The 24105-nt window shown below is 39.5% G+C and overlaps 1 protein-coding gene across 7 annotated transcripts in view; it reads left to right on the plus strand.

Annotated features, from left to right (window-relative positions):
- Positions 1–11988: 11988 nt before the first annotated feature.
- Positions 11989–24105, plus strand: part of LRRN2 (leucine rich repeat neuronal 2) — a 149652-nt gene continuing 137535 nt past the window's right edge. For all 7 annotated transcript variants that reach the window (XR_015748526.1, XR_015748527.1, XM_087959718.1 and 4 more), the window contains exon 1: positions 11989–12365. The gene's annotated coding sequence lies outside the window, so the exon portion shown is untranslated. The remainder of the gene's footprint in view (positions 12366–24105) is intronic.

Genomic DNA, 24105 nt, shown 5'->3' on the forward strand with positions numbered 1-24105 from the left:
TGAACATGCTGACCGTTAAAATAATGACTTCGGGGGGTGGATATTCACTGGGCAGGTACAGAGGGGTTGATGGGCTATGGAGAGTATAACGTGGTGAGGGTATGGTAAAGGAGGGTGGGTAATTAATGGATGAATGCACAGTATCTGGGGGTTACATAGTGACCAGAAATTAAGCGGTAGCATTCACTGGATGGTGGATAAACTCATTGTGTTATTATCTGGTGTATAAATACAGCTCTGGCTGCATGGTGTGCCAGAGCTGACTTTACTATCATCTTGATGCTCGTTGTTACCCAAATCCAGAGCAGTATATGGACGAATAAAGACTCATTTTATAGTTGCCATGAGAGCTTTGTTTCCCTTTCTTTTTGGAATTCGGCTGAATAGCTGAGACTATGGTTCTTTAGTCAGTTCTTTCCAAATGTTTGCCATCTCAACTTCTGTTGATGGAACATTCCATGCAGATCTTGTCTTGCAATGGCAATTCATCTGCTTAATCTTCCTCCCATGTCTGCTGCTTGATCAGGCATTCTTTCAGCAGTTCATCCTTAGGTGACATCCTATTGATGTACTCCAGTGCCTTTGACAGACACCAGGTCACATGGATGGATGGATAGATGGAAAGATGATAGATAGATAGATAGATAGATAGATAGATAGATAGATAGATAGATAGATAAAATTGCAGTTTTACTTTAGGCCAGCAGCCAAATATGATGACTATGGATGACATTGGCCAGAGATTAGACAGGAGATGGAAAGTCCACTACAGTCCACACTAGGCAATTGGAGCAGAAGTCAACAATTGAATGAAGTACTCAGACTAATCACAAAGTGCTGCTTTTGGCAGCAGATTGGGAAACATATTTTTATATAGGAGCAAGAAAAGACAACTGGATACTTCTCAGCAGCCTAGAAGTATGGCAGGATGTCAACATATGTTCCTGTCTCCAGAATTGGAAAATGTCTGTTCTCATGCAGGAGCAAGTACTCCATGTGGATGAACCCTAGCACATTTATGAATGCTATGGCTCTTCTGTGAATGTTTGCAAGAAATATAAACACTGATTCACCACTGCTCCAATAACTATCTAAGAATAAAGAAAATCTTGCTTTCCCAATCAAGTATCTAATCCAGCTGGGAAGAATAAAATATAACACTTTCCCCAAACTCATTTCAATTCTAAAGCAATTTTTATATCAAGTTCTCACCTCCAAATAATTAGTGCTCACAATCAAATGACCATTAAGGAACATTTTCGGCCTCTGATTAGCCATGACTTTTAAGGGAAAGCCATATTAACAAATATTTTTGCAATTATCAATAAACCATGCCACAATAATATTGGTTTATTTGTTCCAAAACATAAAATCATTATGAGAGCTCTTGCAAATTCTCTTGCATTTGATGAAAGAAAGTACTTTCACAGGGCCAAAACTGTGTATAAACTTTTATGTGAATCTTCAGGTGGGTATCATAATATGCTATCTGCAGAGGCTTCCTGTTGCTTTGAAAGCCTATTTCTATTGGAGACAGCTTTGGTGCTCTCTGAGCTTGGTTGCTTTCTTGCAGATACCTCATTATCCAAACTAAATAGTATCATCAGTGCTAGTTAGAGGTGGGGCTTGCTCTCAGATTCTCTTGCTAGTTAGAAGTGGGGCTTCCTCTCAGGCTTTCCCTCTCAGTATTGGTGGTGGTGGGGTCTTAGAGTTCTTTATTTATTTTATTTTATTTTATTTATTTATTTATTTGATTTGCCAATTGTTTACAAGATAATAAGTATAAGAGTATACATAGTTGTGAATACATGAAATGGGTACATATATGAAAAATAAAAGAATAAGAGAAACAATAGGACAGGGACGGTAGGCACGTTGGTGCGCTTATGCACGCCCCCTACAGACCTCTTAGGAAAGGGGTGAGGTCAATAGTAGACAGTCTAAGGTTAAAGTTTTTGGGGTTTGGGGAAGAAACTACAGAGTCAGGTAGAGTATTCCAGACATTGACCACTCTATTGCTGAAGTCGTATTTCCTGCAATCAAGTTTGGTGCGGTTTACTTTGAGTTTGTATCTATTGTGTGCTCTTGTGTTGTTATGGTTGAAGCTGAAGTATTCACTGACAGGTAGGACATTGCAATGTATGATTTTATATACCATGCTTAAGTCAGACCGAAGACGGCGTAATTCAAGATTTTCTAGTTCTAGAATTTCAAGTCTGGTGGCATAAGGTATTCTACAACGAGTAGAGGAGTGGAGAACTCTTCTTGTGAAATATTTCTGGACTTTCTCAATTGTGCTAATATCAGATACGTAATGAGGGTTCCAGACTGATGAACTGTATTCGAGTATTGGTCTAGCAAATGTTTTGTATGCTCTGGTTAGTAGTGTGATATTACCAGAGAAAAAGCTACGTAGGATTAGGTTAACAACTCTTAATGCCTTTTTGGCTATGTAGTTGCAGTGGGCTCTAGCACTTAGATCATTAGAGGTGAGTATTCCAAGGTCCTTTACAGAGCTTGGGTCATCAACAAGTTCTTGATTATTCAGCTTGTATTTTATTTTCTGATTTTTTTGCCAATATGTAAGACAGAGCATTTATTTGTTGAGATTTGAAGTTGCCATTTGTTTGACCATTCTGATACATAGTCAAGATCTTTTTGTAGGGTAGCAGTATTGTCTGTGGTATTGAACAGCTTTACGTCATCAGCGAAGAGAATGCAATTGCTCTTAATATGATCACAGAGGTCGTTTATGTAGAGTATGAAGAGAGTTGGTCCTAGAACACTGCCTTGGGGGACACCACTATTGACAGGTACTGGATTTGATAGGACGCTCCCGATTTTGACCATTTGTTGTCTGTTTGACAGGAATGCTTCTATCCAGTTATTCAGTTGTCCAGAGATACCATAGGATTTTATTTTTAGGAGTAGTTTATCGTGTACCACTGAATCAAAGGCTTTACAGAAGTCTATGTAGATTGCGTCTATTGCTTTGCCCTGGTCGAGTTGTGTTGTCCATATGTTTTTGCAGTGTAAGAGTTGTAGATTACAGGATAGTTTTTTTCTGAAACCAAATTGTTTATTGGAGAGTAGGTTATTTGTCTCTAAATGGAGGATGATGGATTGGTTAATAATTGATTCCATGACTTTACAGGTGACGCAGCATAAGGAGATTGGCCTGTAATTTTCAACTAGGCTTGGGTCTCCCTTTTTGAAGATGGGGATGACTGTGGCTTGTGACCATAGGTTAGGCAAGGAGCTGGTCCTGAAAGATTTTTCAAAGATTATGCTTAGAGGTTTGGCTATGGCAGTGGATAGCTTTCTTAAGAAGTAGGCACATATTCCATCCGGTCCAATAGATAGAGATGGTTTTAGATTGCGTAGTGATTTTTCAACATTGTCTTCTGTGAAATCGATATGTATTAGATCATTATTGTTATCTGTGGTACGGCTAGGAAATACTGGCCATGATCCATTGCTGTTTACAAATACTGAGCCGAAGAATGTGTTAAAGATGTTGGCTTTAATGGTGTCGTCGTTCTTTGGCTGGACTGTTTGGCTGTTCCTTGAACTACCCCACCAACACCAACAGAGCAAGCCACTCTGATAAGAATATCAACTGAGAGCAAAACCCACTCCTTATTAGCACTGATGATGTTACCTTGTTTGAGTTAGGAAATATCTTCAGAAAACAATCAAGCTCAGAGACCACCAAAGACTCCTCATTTCAACCCTGAGCTACATATATTCTCCTTTATTGGTACCATTTCTATTTGAAATAGCATTTATTGGAAACAGCCATTTACATGGGCATACCATATGGCCTTTAATATGCTTTTGCAATATTGCCTAAAAAATCAAGTCATATATAAAATCAAGTCATCTACTATTTAATATGTGGCAAAATAAGAAGTCAGTGGACATTGCTGATGCATTAAAAATCCAGACCATGTTGTGGCCCCAGCAGTGATGGGTAGCAGAATAATAATCTGCGGGATGTGCTCTATAGTTCTCAATTATCCAGAAAAGGCAGCAGACCCAGCCAAATCAGGGGGAGAATGCAACCTCAAAGTCATTCCCAAGTTGTTCACATTGTTCTCTTGTCATTGTCAAAAACAAGATCTAGGATGTATTTATTTTTATTTACTTCTTTATTTGATTTCATTAGCTGCCCATCTGAACAAATGACTCTTGGTATTGTACATCATAAAAACAAACAATTAAAATAATACAAAATAAATAAATATTGTTGACAAGTAAAACTATTGCCATATATGTTAATATAGCCAAGAAACAGGGCCCTTTACATACTAAAGGTTCCAGGCCTGGGCACATAATCAGGTCTTCGTGGTCTAATGAAAGGCCAACAGCAGGGGTGAAATTCAACCACCTCGGCCCACCTCAGGAGAGGTGATAGGGATGATTTGAATTGGTAAAAAATCACCCCTATTACTATTATACCAAGTATACCAAGCCACACCCACAGCCATGTCCACAGAGCCAGTAGGGGAAATTTTTGAATTTCACCCCTGGCCAACATCAGGTCATCCTCAATTCTTAAGGGAGAATGTTGAAGGTTGTTTCAAACTTTCATCCTTTAAATAAGGCAGATAATCTTGAGGTTAACAATATACAACTTTGTCCAATTGTTCATAGATTACAATATGCATCATATGGATAAGTGAATAAACGAGCCTTTTTTAACTTTATAAAGCTAATTCATGGGAAAGCTTAGCAGGACAGCTAAAAAAAAATTCAAGCTGATGCTGGAAAAAGCATCTCAACTTTGTTAAAGTAATATACATATCTTCAAGAAAGTGAGTGATGAATATAAACTGAATAACCTAATAGTTGAATTGTACTTTTAAGGGTATTGAAGGATCTTATTGATGGTCTTGCCAAGCCTTTATAATGTTTTATCTCTCAGAAGTTTTGGAGAAAGAATGAAGGGTGAAATGACTGGAGAAAGGTAAATGCTGACCCTGTCTTGCATAAAGGGGGGAACGAAGATCCTGAAAATTACAGACCAGTCTAACATCATTATGTGGGAGAATTCTAGAAAAGTTCCTAAAGTGAAGTCAATCTGTAAGCATTGTGGAAAAAATATATTGCAGTCATCAGAAGTCACCATGGATTTGCTAAAACAAATTTTGCTAGACAAATCATATGTCTTGTTTTAACTAATTAAATTAGAATTTAATTAATTAAATTTAAATTAATTTAATTTACCTGTGTATACTATTATCCCAAGGGAGTCAGTATGCTGCATGTATCTCTTAGTAGTTGGTGGGATGCAGACAACATATGTTGACTTGCAAAGTAATCTTTATGTTACAGATCCTGGTAGTATCAATCAGTTTTGACCTTAATTAACTTTTCAAGCTAGCCAGTTAAGTGCTACCATTTGGTTCAGCATAAATGGATGTTTAGTTGTAAGGTATTTTTAACTCAGAAAAATGTTTGTCAAGTATCTCATGACAACAAGCCAGTCAGTGGTGGAATTCAATTTTTTTTTACTACCGGTTCTGTGGATGTGGCATATTTGGTGGGCGTGGCTTGTGGTCATGTGACTGGGTGGGTGTGGCTTAGTGGTCATGTGACTGGGTGGGCGTGCTTGGTGGTCATGTGACTGGGTGGGTGTGGCCAACTCAATGTCACTCACATCAAGGGGTGCCTCACCTGGCCCCTCCCTCCCAGTCATTCCTTGTCACCCAGACTTAACTTATCTATAGTTTTGTAAAAATCTTGTTCACCTTTTTTGACTTTATTATCTGTATACTATAGATGTAGTTTCATGGACCACTGAAAGGAGGAAATGGCTCACATGCTTTACTCAAGAGTGTGATAGGCAAGAGGCTTTTAAGGGGCTGCCACAAAGAAAGGGGGATAATGTATTTTCCAAAGAAGCAGAATGCAAACAAGAAGCAATGGATGGAAACTGAACAGAGAGAAGAAACCTAAAACCAAGGAGAAACTTCCTGACAGTGAGAACAATTAACCAGTGGAACTGTCTGTCTCCAGAAGTTCTGGGTGCTCAATCATTGGAAGTTTTTAAGAAAAGACTGGATAGCCATTTCTCTGAAATGGTATAGGGTTCACCCCAAGGTCCCTTCTAAGTATTATTCTGACACCTTTCCCAGGATTTCTACTCAGAGTTTGGCATCCTCAGTTTTCTTGCCTGAGCTGGGGGTTGGACTAGAAGACCTCCAAGGTCCCTTTCAATTATTTTTAATTGTTCCATTATTTATCATTTGTTAATATTTTACACTGCCCCCTACACCTAGAGTGATTTTTCTGCCTTTCTTTTGCCCAGGGCTACCACATATTTTTCAGGGTTTACATGCATTCAATGTCAATAGTCCAGAGCATAAAATACACATGTGTTTAACAAGAGTTGAAAGGGACCTTGGAGGTCTTCTAGTCCAACCCCAGCTCAGGCAAGAAAACTGAGGATGCCAAACTCTGAGTAGAAATCCTGGGAAAGGTGTCAGAATAATACTTAGAAGGGACCTTGGGGTGAACCCTATACCATTTCAGAGAAATGGCTGTCCAGTCTTTTCTTAAAAACTTCCAATGATTGAGCACCCAGAACTTCTGGAGACAGGCAGTTCCACTGGTTAATTGTTCTCACTGTCAGGAAGTTTCTCCTTAGTCTTAGGTTTCTTCTCTCTGTTCAGTTTTCATCCATTGCTTCTTGTTTGCATTCTGCTTCTTTGGAAAATACATTATCCCCCTTTCTTTGTGGCAGCCCCTTAAAAGCCTCTTGCCTATCACACTCTTGAGTAAAGCATGTGAGCCATTTCCTCCTTTCAGTGGTCCATGAAACTACATCTATAGTATGTAGATAATAAAGTCAAAAAAGGTGAACAAGATTTTTACAAAACTATAGATAAGTTGAGTCTGGGTGACAAGGAATGGCTGGGAGGGGAGGGGCCAGGTGAGGTACCCCTTGATGTGAGTGACATTGAGTTGGCCACACCCACCCAGTCACATGACCACCAAGCACGCCCACCCAGTCACATGACCACTAAGCCACACCCACCCAGTCACATGACCACAAGCCACGCCCACCAAATAAGCCATGCCCACAGAACCGGTAGTAAAAAAAATTGAATTCCAACACTGTTCAAAACCATCTTGATATGTAAGTGAAACATAATGAAATTTAACAAAAATGGATGCAAAGCTATGCAGATAGGAAATAGAAATCAATTGAGGATATTGAATGGGGAAATAGCTTGGCAGTAACACTTGTGAAAAACATTGTTGGATAAATAGTTGATTACAAATGGAATGAGTCAGCAAATGATACGATTTAAAAAAATGATGAATACAATGTTAGGCTGCATCATCAGAAATATATAGTATCTATAATATAGAAAGTGATATTTTTATTTTATTCTCTTTTAGTTAGATTCCATTTCATATTAATTGGGTCAGGCTGAAAGAAAGGCAAGGGAATAATCAGTGAACTAAATCCTACAAAGAGGACTAGAAATGTTGGGGAACATTTAGCTATGAAGAAAAAATACAAGCAACAATATAACAAGACCATATGGAAAAAAATATCACTGATCAGAAGATCACCTCCAATTGTCTGTCATCTTGAAGGACAGGACAGAACAAACTTTAAGTTACAGGAAAGAAGACTGGTTGAAGGTCAGGAAAACTTTTCCTAACAGTCTAACCAGATTGACAGTGGAACAAATTATCTAGAGAGAAGTTAAGTTCTCCTTCACTGAATGTGCCAAAGCTGAAGCCAGATAGCCATCTGCCATTAATTTCTGCATGGATCAGAGGTTTGGCAAGTCTGGGTGTCTCCTTCTAATTCTAATTTCCACATAAAATCCTTCAACAGGTCAGAAAAGAGTTTCTGTCCTTTTTTATTTTAGCTTTTTTTCATGAGTTAAGCCAATGCATTTGTGTCCCACCAGAAACATATAAAAGAAACAAAAATGCAGAAAGAGAATAGTAGTAACAGTAACAGTCTTTCCTTTTTTATGGAAAGGAGAGGTGAGATTTTTGTTACTTTGGAATCAATGATAGTTTGGAATGTTTCAAACAAGCAAATTCTATTCTTTCTATTGTATTCCTAATAAGCAGCTGGAGGGGAAACTGATGGGCTGGTAGTGGTTTTTTTGCTTGTTCTCAGAATTTTTAGCCCAGGATAAAGATGATCATACGTAAGTTTCGAAACTGCTTTTGAGAGATTAGGAAGTAAAAATAGGAATGGCAATGGTGTGCAACTAAGAGTCAGAAGGATTGATTCTGCTGTAGTGTTGAATATCAGATACTCATGGTACTTGAGTCTTTACTGTGTCATTCCTGATGATGACAGATAGTTTTATCTATCTAGATAAACTGGTGGAGAGGAGAGGAGACTCAAATCTTCAGTACATCCTCATCTGATAATGCCAGACTTATTGAAAATTATCCCAATATCTTTCTACTTCATATCCTGCAATCCTCCCTATAAACACAGAATACTAGGATCTGTTCAATTTCATATTTCGTACTAGGCCTTGAAGGGTCAGCCAAACCAATCCCAGTAATAGCTAAAGTCTTGCTATTATAGTAAGACGGTTTGAATGAAATCAGTAAGAATATAAAACTGATATACAGGGGTGTTATCTGGCAGCAGATCTTCTGAGTCAGCAATGTCATCTATAGGAATAAAGTAATATTGTATTTTACTGCTTGGGGATTTTGTTTTATCAGCTAAGTTTTATTATTATTATTGTTTTCTCTCATAAGTTAACCCAGAGTACATTCTATTTTTGTGAAATCTACAAATAACACAGCTAACTTACCCCAAATAGTAAATATATATACTATATAAATAGAATATACTGTATTTTGATTTATTCTGCTTAGGGAGGTTTAGGAATGTGTAAATGTGAGATTCTCCATTCCCTCCATCAAAATTCCTCCACGTTACAAATTTCTGAGCTGTATTTATTTTATGTAATCATAAACCTACCCAATCAACCTGTTATTATGTTTCAGCTCTTCCTCACAGACATGATGAGGCTGGAGGGAGGGAAATCAACCCACCGAGACATAGGCAAACATAACTAAAATGATAATGTGGTCTCTTACTCATCCCCAGTTCACAATTAAGGCAGCCTTGCTCCCTTTCTTGCTCTGCTTCGAAAGTAACATTTTCTAGGTGTCTGTGGAGATTCTCAGTCATCCAGGTCATGGTTGTCACAAAGGTGGTTTTTCAAAAGGCAATAGGACTTTCTTTGTTTTCTCTTTAAGACTTTTCACTTCTCATCCTAGAAGCTTCATCGGTTCTGGCCATGGATGAGAAGGGAAACATCTTCAAGGAAAACCAAAGAAAGTCCAATTACCTTTTGGAAAACCACCTTTGAGACTAGCATTTTTCTAGCGTTTTCCAGTACAAGCCATGCTATCTAGCCCATTTGAATATTACATGCTGAAATAAGATTAGGACAAGTTATATCAAAGGAGATATTCCAACCCTGTCTTCTCTCCACACTTATGTGGCCAGAACCCCTATTATATTTTATTGCCAAAACAGAATAGGATCTGTTATGTGGCCAAGACTTCTTTAAGCTGGTATGTCTTTTAAATACAGGAACTCAAGATAGTGTACACACTATCCCTTTTCCTAATTTTAAATACAGGAACTCAAGATAGTGTACACAGTGCTTCCTTTTTCTAATTTTTGTTACAGTAACAATCCTGTGTTGTAGATTGGACTGAGAGAGAATAACAGGCTCCAAAGCTTGGTTCCTTGAACTAGAACCTGAATCTTTCAACTCCTCATCATTACATTAGCCATTACACCACCTTTTTGCCTACTCTCAATGACATACTACACTGAATGACATACTACTAGGTTAGATGCTCAACTAACGGAAAACACATTTCTTCCTCCTACATGAGACTCAACAACCAGCATTGCTACATTTCCTATATGTATCACTTTTCTAACTGTAAAGTCACACTCCCTCATATCACACTCTATATAACTAAGGAACTCAATTACCCATATTTTCTGGTGTTACTAGTTCTGTGTTGTGATAACATACATTCTCTTGCTTTTGAGGATTCTCCTATTTGAGTCTACATGAATGAAAATATTTCCCATTCCTCTTATTTCCTAAAACAAATGCACCAATGCCTTGGCATCAGTTTCTTCTCTCACCCACCTCCATAGTCTGATACCCATTGCTGAATTGCCTGCATAATTAGCATGCAATATTTCTACACTGAGGCTTTTCTTGCTCATCGTATCCTTTTTACAAATCCAGACGGTGTTTTCAGGCCAGCTTAGGAAAAGGTAACATCTGAGTAGAATTCTGCCAAGACTGGGCAGCTCAGACAGTAACCACAGAGATCATGCAGGCATAGACAGATGCAACTTTTAGCAGCATTTAGCTGACCTTAAGTTGATTTTAAAAAGCTATGTAGGATTGTACCAGAAAATACTTAATTGAGAAAACATTAGAAAATGTAAGCTAGATGGGAATTGAGTGGAAAAGTATCCCCCATTTTGGGCAAGAATAGCAATAGCAAACTTACATATCACTTCATAGTGCTTTACAGCCCTCTCTAAGTACTTTACAGAGTCACCGCGCACACTTTGGCTGAGCCTGGCTGCTTGCTTGAGGAAGGTCTACCCTTGTGTGCACACCCTCCTGGCCCCGCCACAGCTGGCCAAGGAGTCGCAAGAGGAGAATGGGGGAGGAGGAGGGGGGAAGCCTCCACCAAAGCTTGTGCTCGTTCCTCAGGCAGCTCAGATTTCCAAAAAGAAGAAATAAATGGAGTATGAAGAGCCCCAAAGAGAGCTTGCTGGCTTGGCCCAGCTTTGGCTTTCAGAGAGAGAGAGAGAGAGAGAGAGAGGGAGGGAGGGAGGGAGGGAGGGAGGGGAGGGGAGAGAAAGACGGAGAGATAGAGAGAGAGAATCAGAGAGAGATACAGAGAAGGGGGAGAGGGGAGAGACATAGAGAGATAGTGGGGAGAGAAGGGTTTTGTGGTTGGGTATGCATGGCTCAAGGGGGTCATGTGACTGGGTGGGAGTAAGTGATGTCAAGTGTTGTAGCTCCCAGGTTTTTTTTTTCTGTGGGAAATGGGTCCAAGTGGCTCTTTGAGTGTTTAAGGTTGCACAGCCGTGTTTTAGACCATTGTGCATGAGCTGTGGTGGCAAAGTGGTTAGAATGCAGCATTGCAGGCTAATTCTGCTCACTGTCAGCAGTTCAATTCTCACCAGCTCAAGGTTGACTCAACCTTCCATCCTTCCAAGGTTGGTAAAATGAGGATCCAATTTGTTCAGGGCAATATGCTGACTCTGTAAACTGCTTAGAGAGGACTGCGAAGCGGCACATAGGTCTTATTGCTATTGTGTATGTGGGTGTGTGTATGTATGTGAAAGATGTGCAGATAGCATTTCCATCCAATTGGTTCAATAGGAACTAAACTTGTTCCTACCTCCCAAGAATTGTTGAAAAGCATTGGCTGCAATAGAAAATTGTATTAAAATGGATGGGGGCAGGCAGGATGAGGGAGAGTCTACCTTTCGTTTTATCAAACTGAATACAACTAAACGACTTAGGTCAGATCAAGTCCTTGTGGTAGTCAAATCATGGCTGATCGGAATGATTCGTCCCCAGGTGGTTTTCTGCCTAAGCATCACAGATCCCGGGATTAGCAACTTCGAGGTACGGTGCCTGTAAGCCTCTCTATAGGCAGGCAAGCGGCTCCCCACGAGCGCAGAAGCGCTGCCCGTCCCTTCCTCCATCGCTTTCGGCCAGGCACCGCTCAGCGACGACACCCCTTCCCTCCACCGCCCGGTTGTTTACCACCGAGCTCCGCGGCGCCTCAGGAGTTAAAGCGGCCGAGATAGCAGAAGCAGATTCAGGTGGGTGGCCCGTTGCAGAGCCGGGCGTCCATTAGGAGGGAGAGGTTCTCGAGGGGAGGGGGAGCACGCTCTCGGCTGGGGGGGGGGGAGCCGTGGAGAGGGAAAGAGAGGCGAGCAAACGCCTGCCGCCTAGGCGTTTGCGTGCGCGCGCGTGTTTGTGTGTGTTTGTGTGTGTGGTCACAAACACGGCTGTGCGCGCGGGGAAAGGGACGCGACTCTCTGCCTCTGCCTCCAACTGGCAGGAAAGGGAAGCGCGGGAAGAAGGGCTGGACGGCGGCGGGCGCTCTTCAGGCTTGGTCTCCTGAGCGCCGGGGTAGTCGTCGGATACCTGGTCAGCTCCTAGCGAAACGACGCCCTCCCGGCTCAGGCTGCCAACTCCGGGGCTCAGTCGGAGGCAGCTGTGCGTGCTTCCTGGGCTTGGCAGCAGGTCGCCACTTCAGAGCTGCGGGGCTGAGACGGGCTAGAGGAGAGTCCAAGGGTAAGTTGAGCTCTTGCGAGGTGTATCCCCGGGTGCGGGGCATGTGTCCCTTAGGTGGCGGCTGGGAGAGCTGTACCGGACGCCGCCTTCGTCTCGCTTCGAGTCAGGCCGAAGGGGGAAGAAGGGATGGTGCGCGGCTGGCTAGGGAGAGCCGTCAGGGCTTGCCTGGTTGGGGTGGTCTTGGCGGCAGCGACGTTCCCGAGATTGGAGAGATTAGGGAAAGTTGGGATGCGGTTTCGGGCTTGGCATCAGAAATTCCCAAGTGAACCTCTGGGATCAATGCAGGTGGGAGGCTAACATTCGCGGCGGCTGTTGTGCTGCTATGTAAAACCAGGTGTGTCACTCGCATCCAAGCAATGAGGCCAAACTCCTGAGCCTGGTGCCTAGGAGGGAGGTCGGGGTGCAGAATCGCTTCCTCAGCGGTTGATCTGGTTTGCAGGATGCTGGTGTTTATTCTGGAGTAGCTCTGGGAGCCAGCAGCCCCTTCGGGGTTTTGGCAGATCCTGGCAAATCAAGCGACAGCCTTTGAATTACGTGCAAATTGGCTGTGGCTTGCATAGTACCTTCCAATGTACCAATAGTACCCTCCAATCAACCCCTTGTCTCATAAACATTCGAGGAGATTTTTGGATCCAAGAAAAAAAAAAGGATTGCCTTGAACAGCCTGTTACTTCCATCCTCGACCCAGGAGAATCCCCATTTTAAAAAAGGGAGAGAGGGAGAGAGAGAGAGAGGGGTGCTAGAACTCAAGGCATGGAGAGGCAACATAAAAAAATAGAAGCAGAAAACAAAAATCTGAAAAATGTTGGCAGAGGTGTAAATTGTGGAAGAAAAGTAGTGATAATGAGGGACCATCAGCTGATGCAGACAACAAGCCAAAGACCTGCCTTTTAATTTAGCTTCCACACCAGCAATCTCTGAAGCTAACAAACATTGGTGATGGCTGCCTATCACCATCCCAGACTCATGGAGAGCCAAGCTATGAACATGAAGCTGGAGGTGCCCAACAAAAAGCAGAAAGCAGGGTGGGCAGTGGGTCTGATCAGCTGAAGAGTTAGTGAGAACAAGTACAGAATGTTGAAAAAAGCTCATTAGTCTTTCTACAAAGTGCCCTTACCCCTCACTCTCCCAATCCCCAACAGCTCTGTTGTCATTCATTTCTCTTGCTTCTTCTATCAGCCCTACTCTACACCCTATCATAGCAAAGCTGTGTAATCATGTCCACAGCATAACAAGAGAGGGAGTTGACTTACAGAAGGTTTCACATATAATAAATCTGTCAGAATCTGTAGCTTTTCCCTTCATTTCACTGTTAGATCTTGCAAACCTCTCCCGGTGTCTATGAAACAAACCTCCTTAGTAACCATAAATATATCTGTATTCCGGCTATGACAGTCAGATCAGTTGCCCCCATTTTTCTTTCCAGAGATTTATTTTTCTTTATTTCATCCTTTAATTAGCCTTGCTAAGAAATGTGAGTATTAAAGGCAACTGTTATCGGTTCTAGGAAATTTCTTTTCTTTTTTTTTCCCTTGTGATACAAGGGATAGCATGATCTCTCTTTTTAACCAAAGAGAATATGTATACGGCAGATGCTTCCCAATATAATGTTCAGAACAGAAGGAAATTGACCTAAATTCTACATTGGCTTTTTATTGCTTCTGTAAGACAGATTTTTATATATGCATGTATAAATAGTAGTGTGAGCTAAGCATTATCTGTGAGCATTATTGAGAGGAATAAAAGCTTAACCAACTTGCACTTGTTTTGTCATGTTCTCTGGATATGTGTGTACTTTGAAAATTTGTACTTTTAAAGGGTAAAATATTGAAACTCTCACATCCCAAGAAAGAAGTGAATATGAAGAGAGAGTATATGTTAGACTTCTCCTCCTTCCCTTCCTGTGAAATGTTACCTATGAGGACCTAATCTTTATGATTCAACCCACTTGTCAGCATGATGGCTTTCAGAACTTTGTATTGTATTCTTTGGGGTGTGGTGGGGAGCCACTATTCAGGTTTTGTCAAATGCTCATCAGGTCTCTGAAGGACCTTCTATCCTTGGCTCAAACTTGATGTCATCTACTCTTGTTCTGGCAGAAGAAATGCCTGTGATTCACAGGTAAAATATCTACATATTTTGAAAAAGGAGGGGCTTGGTCCTAGACCAAGAACAGGCATTTGAATGGAAATGGCTACTTAGAGGGAAGCTTCGGTACGGTGTACGTGAAACCTGCACTTGCATTTAATTTTTAATGAGTGTTCTCACGGTATATATGTAGCTAGAACTGCAATGGGACAGGGGTCCAGGGCTTTAATGTCTCCAAACATAATGCAGAGCATGGTGAATGATCTGAATATCAGCAAACAAGACTGATGTCATTATGGGAGTTGACATGGATATTCAGAGCCCGCTAGAATGAGTTGGGAGGAATACAGATTTAATAAATTGTTTATTAATATTTCCTGTTATAAGATTGTTTCTTGCAAGACTGGGAGAGAGAGAGAAAAGTAGGCATGTGTGGGGGTTACAGATATTTATATTTCAATTCACATTATATTTAGTCCCCAGTAAGACAAAGGCTGTATAAAAGGAGTTCCCTTTTAAACCATTAACACTCCCCTCCATTCACCATTTAACACCAATGAGTTGATAGAATAGATGACAAACCTTTATACATGTTATAGTCCATGTCTGAGCACTGAAGAGCATGCATTAAAATGGCAGATACATAACAATAGGTATAATACTTCAGTCTGAAACTTTGAGTTTTTACTTCATTAAGTAGTATATATTCCATTTAGTTCATCTCCTGAAGGAAGAGAATTTCAATAATTTTTTTTTCCTGAAGAGTAAAGCAAGAATGTCAGCACCAAGAATCCTGTCACCAGAAAAACCCAGTGGCTAGATTCACTTAGGTTCAGAAAATAATTTCTTTTCTCTAACTGCCTCTGTTTTCTGAATGTTACCCCTATTTGATAGTTGGAAAGTGTTCTAGTCATCAAAACCATCCCTAACCTTAATGCTTAACAAATCCTTGCTCTACTTTATAATGATATATTGCAGTGTTCTTTTTAACTTCAGGTCTCTGTTCATCTTGGGGAAACTGACCTATTTTGAACTGTACTGTAGTCTTAACAGAATAACAGAGTTGGAAGGGACTTCTTTTAGTCCAAACTCCTGTTTAGACAGGAAAGCCTATACCAGTTTCAGACAAATGATTATCCAATCTCCTTTTAAAAACCTCCAATGTTGGAGATATGTGTGTGTGTGTAAGGAGGGAGAGGGAGGGAGGGAGGGAGAACACCAGGAAGGAGCAGGGCTTTTAAACTGCAGGTACATCCACTTATATTTCAAAATCTATATTGGAACTCGACTAAAGGTTGATAGCAGGTGTTATGGTTTTATGGCAAGAGGCGCCATAGGAACATACAATATTCACTAATACATTGGACTGGGTATCCAAAGCAGCAAAATAAAATAAAAATGCTATTACATTTTCAGTACATTTCGTAGTACAGCTCCAGGAGAATGACACAATGCAGACAGGGGTACTGATCAATGCCTCCTACTATTAGCATTGTACAAGCTTTTGAACTTTATGGAATTTAGCTTCAGGGGAAAAAGTAAACCAAATGCTTTATTAAATGCGAAGACTTAGAGTTACAAAGTGGCTGCGATATCTATTGTATTCATGTTGTGATTTTGATAGATTTCCCAGTCCTAGACAATGTATATAAGCAACGTTGTTCTACAGGCCTCTAATAATTTATTGAGCATGGATCCAAGTGTACAAGCACTTTACATATATTATTTGATTCTTGCTATAGCCTTCTTGGAAAAACCAATTTCCATAGTATATATTACAAGGGACAGAGAATGAGGGGCTTACCCTTACTTCCCACAAACATGTATAGTCAAGGTGAAATGTGAACCAAAAATGTCTTGATTCACCACTGACAAATATATTGTAAAAGTTAGAAATTGGTTTTGTGAGAAATATTTTTTCTAATTCGGAAATTTATGAATCCACTGCAAGTTGAGCACAACCTCCTTTTGGAGATTGGGTTATTTTTAAAAATGTCTGGGCATCTTCCTTTTATAAGATAAGTTTGCCCAGTCAACCTTAAAATGACTCTGAAAAATATTGCTGCTAGTCATCTGTCAGATAATTGGCAGTGGATGTCAGAATCCATAGAAGTCTTTTGCACAGATGTTGATACTCCTGTTGAGATGACAGGATCCCTGAGAATAATATCATCCATGGACATGGAAATGATCTTTTCCATGAATACTTGCATTTAGGTACAGTCAAGTGGAAGTTTTAAAGCAAAACCTCTCTGTAATAAATTCTTACCACCGCTGTTATAAGGAGGAGAATGGAACCTTTAGCTGGAAGGAAGCCAAACTTATCTGAACTTAATTTGGTTGATGTGAAACAGAGCCCAAATTAACTCATTTGTGATGTGAACCCTTTCCAAAATTGAGCCTGAGGGAAACACAGTTGTTATTGCACCAGCTATTAATTCACCGTCTTCTCACCTTATAGTCAATCACATAGAAAGGAGGGGAAGTTGTACCATTGGCTCTGTTTCTAATCACAAGTTCAGCATTTAAAAAAAATGTTTTTACCAATATACATTTACATAAAGTTCTTCTGATTGCATGGTTAGGTATTTTGATAATGCCATAGTTTAAAATAATACATCCAGCCCAGTGGTGGGATTCAATTTTTTTTTCTACCGGTACTTTGGGCGTGGCTTGGTGGGCGTGGCAGGGGAAGGATGCTGTAAAATCTCCATTCCCTCCGCACTCCTGGGGGAAGTTTACTGCAAAATCCCATTCCCTCCTCACCCCACTAACCTACTTTCCAGGTCCAGTCTTCTGTGCAGGGCAACAAAAGAAGACCCAGCTGATCAGCTGGGACTTGAGAGGCAGCGAATAGATGGGGGCGGGGCCAGTCAGAAGTAGTATTTGCCAGTTCTCCGAACTACTCAAAATTTCCTCTACCAGTTCTCCAGAACTGTTCAGAACCTGCTGAATACCACCTCTGATCCAGCCACTATATGTGTATGCGTACATATGTAAGCAAAGTCCACACTGGACAGTAGTAGTGGATATGTAAATGTCAAATATAGTCCAATATGTAAGGTTTTAGTTTCATTCCAGGTGTTTAGGGAATGCAGGAAAATGAAGATAAGTCTAAGCTTGAACAAAATTTCATGAATAGTGTCAATGATTCTTTCTCTTTTGTGCTGCGCTACTCTATTGGATGTGTAGCTTGTAGTGTAGCTCAGTTGTGAATAGGGGATGATAACTTTTATTCGATGGATTCATCTTAGTGAGTGTAATTATAACTAATTTTTTGCCTCAAGAAGAGCTCTGTGTTGTCTGAAAGATTCACTTCTATTGAGATTAGTTCAATAAATGTGGCACTTGCCTTTTTCTTTACATATGCTCACATAAACTCCGGTATGATGAGCATGTTGAAAATAATCTAAGAATTATTATTTTTTTAATAACAATACATTTTAAAGAAAGATTTTTACTTATGGGTATGGCGTGCATGAGGGTATCTATGTGTGCATGTAAAATAGCTCTAATGTCTTGGAATCTCTCTGAATTTTGATGTGAGAAAGGCACTGCTAATGCAAATGATGCTTATTTCTGTAATTATGTGAATATGCTTTGCATACAAGTATTAAGTTATAATTGTATACACAGTTATATTGAGCAAAAGTACAACAGTGGTAGGATTGGGGCTTCCTAGTCACAGTGCCCACATACCAGTAGTGTAGGACTATGATGGTGCCAGAAGTGGCCCACAGAGCCATTTCTCCTGGCACATGAGCCATCACCCAGAACAGATCCACTGCGCATGTACACACGCCTCCTGCCAGCTAGTTGATTGTCGGGTATCTGCCGCACATGTGAGGGGGTGCAGGGCATGTGTGGGAGATGCACGTGTGTGCAGAGGCATGTGCTGCGCATGGGGAGAGTTGCACATGCATGCACAGGGGGGCAGGAGTCACATGCGCATTGCATTATGGGTACACGCACACTTTTGGCACATGACAATGAAAAGATTAGCCATCACTGACCTATACTATGATATAGTATATCTTTTAGTAAAGGAATTTAGCTGACCTTGAGGAAGAGGTAGAAAAGTTGAAACAATTCCTCAGCCCCGTGAAAGCAGAAAGCATGAGAAAGGGGCTTAGACTGTCCCTTCACATGGCAATAAAATAATGTTCCTGCAATTTCTGTGGTGGTCTGGTTTCTGCTTTTATTGTTTTGTTTTTGTTTTTTCTACATCAAAGGATTGAGAATATTACGGTTTCATGTAATGCCCTGTTTACACACCCATGGAGGTAAGAGGTCTGCAGGGGGGGGTGCATAAGCGCACCAACGTGCCTACCGACCCTGTCCTATTGTGTTTTTTTTCTTATTCGTATCCATTTCATGTATTCATAACCATGTTTATACTTATACCTGTTATCTAATAATCACTTCACAAAATAAATAAATAATAAATAAAAAGAGGGTGAAAACATTGCCACTAATGTTTTGTATCCAGCTGAAATATTCTTGTTAACTCAAATATAGGTCCTTCCTCCCTCCCTCCCTCCCATTTTTAATGTTTTGTACCTAACTCACTGTTTTTGTGTATGTGTTACGTATGCAACTATTTTTACATTATGAAATATACATTACTAAAGTAAAATACTTTAGTATGTTGTTTCCTGTATAGTGAAACTGTCCTATGGTAGATCCTATGTTAAAACAAGTTTTGTTCTTTATTCTATTCTTATATGATAATTCTCTTTTGGATGAAATGTCCTTTCCTACACTTTGATGAAGTTTTTTTTTAAGTATTTCGTATAGAGCAATTTGTTACAGTATGTTTCTTTTTTTAGATAGCTATACTTCTGAGCCAATAACCTTGAATAACTAGGGAATATTCTATAATTATTATACTTAAGAAGTAAAAATGAAGGAATATGGCTATCTATGATTAGAACTCAATTAACTAAGGGACCCAACTGTCACAATCATTTTCTCAGGATTCTCATTGTGCAGAAGTAGCTAGCTTTCATATTTTAAGTACTACCAATAACACTTAATGAAGGTTAAGCCAGGCTAATCAAAACTGACTCTATATGCCACAAAGTTGTACTACCATAAGACGTATATCTTATTTTTAAGCCATTATTGTGATGTAGCTGGAGCAGAGGTGGATGCAAATGGAGTGACATTAAAATGATACCTCTCCAATGTCACCCAACCAAGCCCCCTAAATTCCATGGACTTTATTTAACAGAATTTAAGTTTGAATAAATATTTTTGAGTTTAGTGGGATTAATTATCCCAGCCAAGAGTTGTTTTACATCAGCCCATATAACTTAATGGAAACAGGAAAAAAAGGAAAATTCCTAGCTAAATACATCTGCTATCATTCAAGGAGCTCAGGAAACAATTGTCATATCTATTTAATTTTTATAGCCGTCCATCTCAATCACATGACTCTGGGCATCAAACAACTCTTAAACAGTTAAAACAATTAAAAACAGTATAAAATAAATTTAAAGCAGCTGAGAAAATTAGCACAGTACAGCAAAAATATGTGGTAATCTTGCTACTGATTTCTGCTTTCATATCTAGCATTATAATTATTTATATATTGCCTGAAAGACATCCATAAACATGAATAGACTTCAGATTTGAAAAATCTTTCTGAATTGCAAACTTGGGAACATAATTTTCTAAGGCAACCATAGTGAGGAACAATCAGTTGGATGTTGGTGGTGGTTTCTTCCTTTTGCAATCTAGTTCTTGTGTCTGGAAACATAGTGAAGATCTATGTTTCACTTGGACTCTTTTAAGTGAAAAACAGTGAGCCACTGGTGCCCTGATTGATAGTATCTTCTTGTATCCTGTTTTATGAGCAGAATGTGATAACCACTTTTTTCTCTCCCGAAAATGCAATTATTTTCCTCTCTTTTCCTCTGGAAATAATTTGGAATCTAGATACAGAAGCTAAAAGAAATGGCATCTACCCAATAATTTAACCTGATTTTTTTTACTTTACCCAAGAGATATGTCTGTCTGCTGGAAGTCTGAGTTGAGGGCTAATAGATGATATATACCTCTATAGTATCCTTGGGATACTAGGGTACCTTTTATTTATTTATTTATTATTTATTTATTTATTTTTGTCAATTGCTTACAAGATAATAGGTATAAGTAAAAACATAGTTATGAATACATGGATACATATAAGAAAAATAAAAAATAAAAGAAACAATAGGACATGGATGGTAGGCATGTTGGTGCACTTATGCACGCCCCCTACAGACCTCTTAGGAAAGGGGTGAGGTCAATACTAGACAGTCTAAGGTTAAAGTTTTTGGGGTTTGGGGAAGAAACCACAGAGTCAGGTAGAGTATTCCAGACATTGACCACTCTGTTGCTGAAGTCGTATTTCCTGCAATCAAGTTTGGTGCTGTTAACCTTGAGTTTGTATCTATTGTTTGCTCTTGTGCTGTTATGGTTGAAGCTGAAGTATTCATTGACAGGTAGGACATTGCAATGTATGATTTTATATACTATACTTAGATCAGACCGAAGGCGGTGTAGTTCTAGGTTTTCTAGGTCTAGAATTTCAAGTCTGGTGGCATAAGGTATTCTGCAATGAGTAGAGGAGTGGAGAACTCTTCTTGTGAAATATTTCTGGACTTTTTCAACTGTGTTAATATCAGATACGTAATGTGGGTTCCAGACTGATGAGCTGTATTCAAGTATTGCTCTTGCAAATGTTTTGTATGCTCTAGTTATTAGTGTAATATTACAGAGAAAAAGCTATGTAAGATTAGGTTAACAACTCTTAATGCCTTTTTGGCTATGTAGTTACAGTGGGCTCTAGCAGTTAGATCATTTGAGATGAGTACTCCAAGATCCTTGACACAGTTTGGATCATCAACAAGGTCTTGACTATTCAGCCTCTATTTTATTTTCTGATTTTTTTTGCCAATATGTAGGACAGAGCATTTATTTGTTGAGATTTGAAGTTGCCATTTGTTTGACCATTCTGATACATAGTCAAGGTCTTTTTGAAGGGTAGCAGTATTGTCAGTGCTGTTGAATAGCTTTACATGATCAGCGAAGAGAATGCAGTTGCTCTTGATATGATCACAGAGGACAGTTATGTAGAGTATGAAAAGAGTTGGTCCTAGAACACTGCCTTGGGGGACACCACCGTTGACAGGTCATAGTCGTAGTCTCTGTAGTAAGATGTTCTATTTCTTATTTCTACTTTTCCCATGGTAGTCTCGGTGTTCTGGGACAAGCTTCTCTTGCAGGTATATTTGGTCTCCTCCCTCATGTTTCACAAAGCAATAAAAAAAATACGGTGCTTTTCTGCTCTTGGCATTATTTGGTGTTCTTGGATAAGCATGGAACTTAAAAGTTATATTTTCTTATTGTGTGTTTCATTTCATTTTTGCTTTATTATTTAATAAGCAGTGATTGGATAGATTTACCAACCTGTAAAATAAATATATAGACATTATTATTGCTACCTTTATATTTAAAAATTAACAAATTCCATTTGAGTATAAATCACAGTACTACTCTTTGGCTATCCTTATGTGGCTCACCTGTTTCCACACATTTAACTGACAACTAAATGTCAAGTTTTCATGAGATTCTGAAATTCAGTTCTACACTTTGATATAATATAAAACATTCCTTGGGTATATTGTTTCATGAAAAATAATCCTGTCACTAGAAGGTTACTTTTTTTTAGTAAAATGTAACTTTGTGATTTTGTAACATTTAACCAAACTAATACATGATGTTCTGCTGGCTCAAGCCTTTTCCTATCCAATCTTTTACTTTTTGGCTTGCAGACACCTGAGGCCTTTCCACTAGAGCTTATTAATTAATTCCCTTCATATTGGAGCTTGCTGTAGTCAATTGCTTTTGCAATCTAATCCTTTTGTCTGGAAACACAGTGATGTTTCGCTTGGACTCTTAAGCGAAGAACTGTGAGCCACTGGTGCCTTGATTGATAGTATCTTCTTATATCCTGTTTTACAAGCAGACTGTCAATCCACTTTCTCTTATTCTGCTGAAATTTCACCCCCTCAAAATGCAATTGTTTTCCTTTCTCTTCCTCAGGAAATAATTAGCTTTTTACTTCCAAGGAAAGATACACACACCTCAAATTTAGTATATTTCTTATGTGAAACCAAATTTTGTTTCTAAGTACAGGAAGCAGTTGACAAATATGCACCATGCTTTATCAGAGCAAGTTTGGTACTGTGATTTAAGAAATAAGCCAGGACAAGCTGTACTAATGTGCAAGCCTCAAACAATGAACACAGTTCCATAATAGTATAATAGTATAGTATCTCTTGGATTGTTCTGCCATTCCATTTTACAGTCTTTCAAAATGTGCTATACCCAAAAGACATACCACAGTTGACTCTACTTTCCCCATGCTATTTACTAATAAGGATTGGAAAATAATGCTAAAAATTTATTTCTTCTGGAAAAGCACTAAATTAGAGGTTGGCAGTCTTATTAAGCCATTATATTTATACAGTTCATCTAATCTTCTGTGGCATTCATGGCAAAATGTGTGACATTCTTTGTCAATCTTCCATTCAAGCAATAACTATACTGAGAGATGATTAGTTTCATTAAGGCAAGTGCAGGGACACTGATGCAGGGATAATTTATCTTACCCTGAATTTGTCCCACATGTTTTTACCAACACTGGAGAATGAAAGTGAGCTTACTCCACACATTACCTTTCTATAACAGGTAATGAGAAGCTGGGTAATATTAATAGTCAGAACTGTACCAAATAGCTTGTGCTGGTCTTCCATCGCTATAAAGATTTGATTTGTACAAAATACTTTAGTGCTCCTAAGAAGCACCTTGTTCTAAAAAAGGAGAACGAGCAGGCAGACATGTTTCTGAAGTAGAAATGCTTTTTCTAATCCCAAAGTTTAAGGTTAGACATTTTTAAATCTCTGTCATTAAATGTCATGACTATAACATAACCTTCTACATTTTAGATTCAGCGCTATGTTTGCTGAATATATCTGTATATAAGTGTTACATTTTCAAAAAGGGTGTTTTCATATATTTGGATATAAACCAGTGGTGGGATTCCAATATTTTACTACCAGTTCTGTGGGCATGGCTGGGTAGGTGTGGCTTGGCTTGGTGGGCTGGGCTTGGTGGGTGTGGCAGAGGAAGAATCCTGCAAAATCCCCATTCCCTCCCCACTCCAGGGGGAAGATTACTGCAAAATCTCCCCTCCCCACCCCAATAACCTGCTTTCCAGCTCTGTTCTCCTGTGCAGGGCAACTAAAGAAGACCCAGCTGATCAGCTGGGACTCGGGAAGTGGAGAATAGATGGGGGGTGGGGCCAGTCAGAGGTGGTATTCCAAACTACTCAACATTTCTGCTACCGGTTCTCCGAACTACTCAAAATTTCCGCTACTGGTTCTCCAGAACTGGTCAGAACCTGCTGAATACCACCTCTGATATAAACTACTCTTGCATTTAAAATTAATTTACTGGGCATCAAAATCCAGCTCTGATTTTCTTCCACTGGGTTGTTCTGATAACAGATGCACAAAACTGTTTGAATTCACAAAATATTTCATTAGTATTATTTAGACCAGAAATGTGAAGATTTTGTATACTTTGTAAACCAGTAATTGGA

This window comes from Notechis scutatus, chromosome 3 (assembly GCF_049901735.1).
Source record: "Notechis scutatus isolate UNSWTSFEM ecotype Mainland chromosome 3, rNotScu1.2, whole genome shotgun sequence".
NCBI lineage: Eukaryota > Metazoa > Chordata > Lepidosauria > Squamata > Elapidae > Notechis > Notechis scutatus.